Source organism: Nannospalax galili, unplaced genomic scaffold, assembly GCF_000622305.1.
Source record: "Nannospalax galili isolate Female #2095 unplaced genomic scaffold, S.galili_v1.0 scaffold1687, whole genome shotgun sequence".
NCBI classification, from domain to species: Eukaryota; Metazoa; Chordata; class Mammalia; order Rodentia; family Spalacidae; genus Nannospalax; species Nannospalax galili.
In genome coordinates, this window is record NW_008357037.1 from 503,233 (window position 1) to 509,087 (window position 5,855).

The 5,855-nt window shown below is 45.3% G+C and overlaps 1 pseudogene; it reads left to right on the forward strand.

The window, feature by feature from the left end:
• Window positions 1–4,466: 4,466 nt before the first annotated feature.
• LOC103751526 lies at window positions 4,467–5,281 on the forward strand (annotated as a pseudogene).
• The last annotated feature ends 574 nt before the right edge of the window (window positions 5,282–5,855 follow it).

Genomic DNA, 5,855 nt, shown 5'->3' on the forward strand with positions numbered 1-5,855 from the left:
GCCCCATCTGCCAGTCTCTGTGAGAAGGCTGGAATCTCGCATCATGAATACTCACTGCAAGTGGCAAAACTCCTTCTTGTCACAAACAGATGAAAAGCTGGGACTGGAGACGTGGCTCCAATCAGTAGAGTGATAATACACGAGGCTCTGGGTTCATTCCCCAGCATGTTATAAAATGTGTCATGTGCCTGGAATCTTAGCACTTGGGAGGTGGAGGCAGGAGGATCAGAAGCTCAAGGTCGTCTTCCATTACATAGAAAGTTGGGGAGCCTGTCTCAAATGCATAAATACATAAGTAAATGAAACAAAAGAAAAGAAAAATGTTTATTCTCTTTTTGGATGAAGCCAATTAATGAGCATGGAGGGTAAATTCAGTTACTAGATAAATTCAGTCTTCTCACTTGCAGAGCATACATGTTGTATGTGTGTCCTCAGGGTGGTGCTATTGGGAGACGACGGAACCTTTGAAAGATGGGGCCTTGTGCGGTGGGGCCTTATTGAAGGTGTGTTCTTGAGGAAGACAGTGGCACTCCAGCCCTTCCTCTTCCCTACTTCATGTCCTGCCTGATATGAGCAGCTCTGCTCCACCAAGCTCCCCACCTTGATGTGGTTGTGTGCTGGATAGCTTTAGTGTCAACTTGACACACCTGGGTTGAAGGAGCCTCAGTTGGGGAATTTCCTCCATTGGACTGGCCTGTGGCCATGTCTGAGGGGCATCTTCTTGATGAGTGATGTGGGAGGGCCCAGCCCACTGTGGGTGGTGCCACCCCTGGGCAGGTGGGCCTGTGTTGCATAAGAAAGAAGGCTGAGCAGGGGCCAGGGGAGCAAGCCAGTAAGCAGCATTCCTCCATGGCCTGTGCTCCAGCTCCTGCCTCCAGGTTCCTGCCCTGAGTTCCTACCTTGGGCTCATGGATGAACTGTGACCTGGGATATGTAAGCTAAATAAACTCTTTCCTCCCCAAGTTGGTATTGGTCAGAGTATTTTGTCACAGCAATGAAGAAACAAACTAAGACAGGTTGTCACCACAGGCTTCAAAACAATGGAGGTAAATGACCATGGACTGAAGTTTGAACCTTTCTCTTTGCAAATTGATTGTCCTGAGTATTTGCTAGAGCAATGACAAGCTAAGACAGATGTAGATCGTATTCTGGTTGATGTTTCTATAATAACGAAATGGGTTTATTTCTGTTCTCCCTCGGTCTTCTGGGTCAGGGAGACTTTGTTTTCAACTGTCTTTTTTCTCCGACACAACCACACTGTAAATTCCCAGGTCCCGACCCACTCCCAATCATTCCTCCTTTTTGAGATGTTCCACCAGCATTTAAAGTGACTCTTCCCAGGATCCATCCACCCTGTCCTGTTCTCGTTGCTCAAATCTCCTTTGCCACCATCATAACTTCATGGTCTCATTTACTTTTTTTTCTTTCATCGTATTATTTTGATGTATCTATTTTTATGTGTTTCTCTGTGTGTACACATATATGTGTGGGTGCACATGGAGGACAGGGGTCAACTTTGGGTGTCTTCCTCAGTTGCTCTCCATCTGGTTTTTTGAGACAGAGTCGGTCAGTGAACCTGGAACCTGATCAGTGATTCAGCTGGACTGGCTGGCTAGTAAGCCACAGGAATCCTCCTGTTTCTGTCTCCTCAGTGCTGGGATTAGACATGCTCTACCTAATAGCACTGGGGTTAGATTCAGGTCCTAATGTTTGCCCAGGAAGGACTGTACTGACTGAGCCCCTTCCTTGGCCCCTCTTCATTTTAAAGATGAATAAATGGGCTGACAAGGGGCGCCACTTATGACGTTATATCAGTAAATTTGACAATTTAGGAAAAATTCCTGTTAAGACACTATTATTAACTGCCAAAGCTATATCAAAAAGACAAAGATGAACATCCCTGTACCCAGAAAGTTGTAGTTTAGAAACATTACTACAGGGGCTGGAGAGATGACTCAGTGGTTAGGAGCACTGGATGCTCTTGCAGAGGACCTGGATTTGATTCCCAGCACCCACATGGCAGCTAACAACAGTTCATAACTCCGGTTCCAGGGGAATCCAACACCCTCTTCTGACCTCCACAGGTATTGCAGGACACGGGTGCACTTACATACATGCAGGCAATGCACTCATACACATAAAATGAAAATAATAAATAAAATATTAAAAAAGAAAAAGAAATATCCCTACAAATAAAACTCCAGGCCCATGTGGCTTCATTGATGGATTCCAGCAAACATTTCTTTTTTTGAGACCGGGTCTCACTATGTTGCCCAGGCTGGTCTCGAACTCTTGAACCTTCTGCTTTAGAAGTCCAAGAGCTGGGACTACAGGTGTGTGTCGCCATACCCAGCTAGAAAATTTTTATCAGAGAAGAAAAAAGCAAGGAAAAAAAAAGTGAAATGTGGGGAGCCGCCTGCCGTCCCTGCAGACGCCATTACAAGATGGCGCTCACATCCGGTTCATGCTGAGCAGTAAATAAGTCAGTACGCATGCCCGAAGTAATTTTCCACCTTCTAGTCTCTGCCTACCTCGTGGCGTGATATGGGCTGATGAGTTTGCGACCAATCAAGAGTTGCCACGTCCAAGACGGGCTTACTAACCTATATAAGGGCTGGGTTTCCGACATTCGGGGTCTTCGCCCTGTAAGCTTATGCTCTCCCTCTCAAGATGCATTAAAGCTTTTCTGCAGAAGGATCCTGAGTGTGCCGCGTCGTTCTTGCTGGCGAGACGATAGCGCGGGACAGTGAAAAGAACCCAGATGAAAAGACAGGTTGGAAGTAAAGAATAGGGCCGGGAGTTGGCTCATTTGGTAAAGTCCTTGCCATGAAAGCACAAGGACCCAAATTTGAATCCTCAGCTCCCATATTAAAAAGCTGGGCATGATCACATACATCTGTAACCCTACCAGTGGGTGGCAGAGACAGCAGATTCCCTGGAGCTCACTAGCCTGGTAGTTTAGCTACCCAGTGAGTGCCAGGTTCAGTGACAGACCCTGTCTCAAAAGATAAGGGGGAGGGGGTGACAGTGGAAGACACATGATATCGACCTCTGGCTTCCACATGTGCATGCTCATGTGCACACATACATTCATATACATTCACACACAGAAAAAGAAAGGAAGGAGTGGACTTCTCAGACATGACTGTCTATACAGAAAAGATTAAATATTCATAAAAGCTACTAGACTTGGTGATATTAGAGAGGCAGCAGATTGCTAGATCAATATATACTTATATGTTAATTATATCAATTTTATACTTATGTATAAAAGAATCAACTGTTTTTATATACTAGCAATTAATAATCATAACTAGAAGGTTAAAAACAATTTTAGATCGGTACAAATAAGAACACACCTTAATCCATCCCATAGACACAACACAGGTTGACTATCTCTTATTCAAAATGCTTGTTTCAAATTACAGAGGGTTTTCTCTTTTAGGTTTTTTCTTTTGAGACAGGGTCTCCCTGTAGCCCCACCTGGTCTGGAACTCACTATGTAGATCAGGTTGGCCTTGATCTCACAGAGATCTGCCTGCCTCTGCCTCCCGAGTGCTGGTATTAAAGGTATTTATTTTAAATTTCAGAATATTTGCATTGACTTTATGAAGCAAACATCCTCAATTAGAAAATTAAAAATCTGGAGTAATTCAAAATCTGACACTTGAAAAGGGAGCACTCAAAATGTTTCAGAGTTTGGAGCTGGAGAGATGGCTCAGCGGTTTAGAGCACTGACTACTCTTGCAGAGGACCCGGGTTCGATTCCCAGCACCCACATGGCAGCTACGAACCATCCTTAACTCCAGTTCCAGGGAATCCAAAGCCCTCTTCTGACTTCTGTGGCATTGCATGACACGGGTGCACTCACATACATGCAGGCAACACACTCATACAGAGCTCGAAGTGTTTTGAACTTCACAACACATTGTTTCTCTTCAAGTCATATACATCTTTCACCCTTTACAGATTTCAGATTTATGGATTATCTGAGGCCTGTCTTTTTAGAAATAGGAAACACACAGGAATAATACTGATAAATACATGTAAAGCCTGGTTACTGAAAACCACTGAAAAGCTGAAGGCCTGTAAATGGAGGATAAACCTTGCTCGTGGCCAGAACTCTTCAGGTTCCATCTGCCACTGAGTCTAAGTTGGTCTACTGATTTAATGCAGTCCCTCTCAATGTCCCAGGAGCTTAAAAACGCACAAAATGGCAAGATGGTTCTAAAATCTCCCAGGAAGGAAAAGAACCCAGATGACTCACATGACTCTGAGCCACAGCCAACATTTTTCATTTCAAGCTTTGTACTCAAGAGACCACGCAGCTGGTAGAACAATCGTCAGATGCCTCCCAAGACTCCGGGACCCGCCAGAACTCCTGCTGCAGCTGACCAGGGTTTCCCTCTGTTGCCCTGCTTCTCAAGGCCGCAAGCTGGGATTCGTATCATCTAATTGCAGCTGCGATGTCGTCTAGCCTCTTCCCCACTGCGGCTCGCGCCTCAGCCAGCACCTGTTTGGTGAACACAGGACCCAGAAGTTTAAAGACCACATTAGATCCATCCAGCAACGCCAGTTCCTCTTTCACGGTATTGTCTTCTGTTAGTTGCGCCTCAGGCTTCTGCCTCCCTGACACGGATTTACTCAAATCCTCCCGCAGCTGTTGGTATTTCTCCACTTCTCCCCGCAGCTTCTTTTGGATCAGTTCGGCCATGGAAGCCTGTAGACCTGCAAAAACTTGGCTCCCGGGACCCACCCACCATTTATAACTTTCAACAGTGAAGTCAAAACGGATGTAAAGAAGATTGAGGAGCTTCTTGAAGAAGTCTTCCGCCCTCCCAAGTACTTGCAGCTTTCACCAAAACACCCAGAACCAAATAGCGTGGAATGGACATCTTTGCCAGATTCTCTGCTTGTATCAACGATTCAAGACCCGAGGCTAATGAAACACTGGAGGGGGCGGGCTCTTGAAGACTGTAGAAACTGGCTGAGTATCTGAATTCTCCCCTCCCTGATGAAATCGATGAGAATAGTATGGAGGACATCAAGTTTTCCACAGGCAAATTTCTGGATGGTAATGAAATGACACTAGCTGCTGCCCAAGATGCACACCGTCAAGGTGGTGGCCAAAAAATATGGTAACTTCGATATTCCAAAAGGCATGACTGGCATCTGGAGATACCTGACTAACGCCTACAGTAGGGAGGAGTTCACAAACATCTGTCCCTGTGACAAGGAAGTGGAAACTGCAGACAGCCATATCAAGAGTCTTACCAAGTAAACAGCACTTTGAAGAGAGATGCCTTCAGATTTCCCCTAAGAATATGCTTTCCTAACAGACTGCTCTGCATCCTCTACAGCGGAAGTGTGTTCTGCGTGAACATGCAGTTAGGGTTGAGGCTAGACAAGGTATGTAGTTATCTTCAAGTACATACTCCCAAGCAGTATTATTTCAAAGTCCTTTCACCCAGCTCACCTCCCCTGCCCATCTCCTCTCTTTTGATTCGGAGGCACTCCACCACAAGCTGGAGCCTTACCACCGTGTCAGATAGATTTAATTTTACCTAAAATCATGTGTCCTCTATACAAACGCTAACATCTGCCATGACTTAGAAACCAAAAGTTTAAAGCAAGGGTCAGAACAGCAGTCTCACAAGCATTTACCCTTACAAGAGAAGCCAGTGGGAGCCGGTTCTCTGTGTTGTCTGGTGTGTGCGTTTTCCCATTGCCATTCATGTGGAACTTTATCGCTGCCTCCATTTTAATATGTATTTTCTTCTTCTTTTCTTGGTTTTTTCTTTCTTCCTTTCCTTTCCCTGCATCTCCCCCTTTTCTTTCTCGTCATTCATTCATTC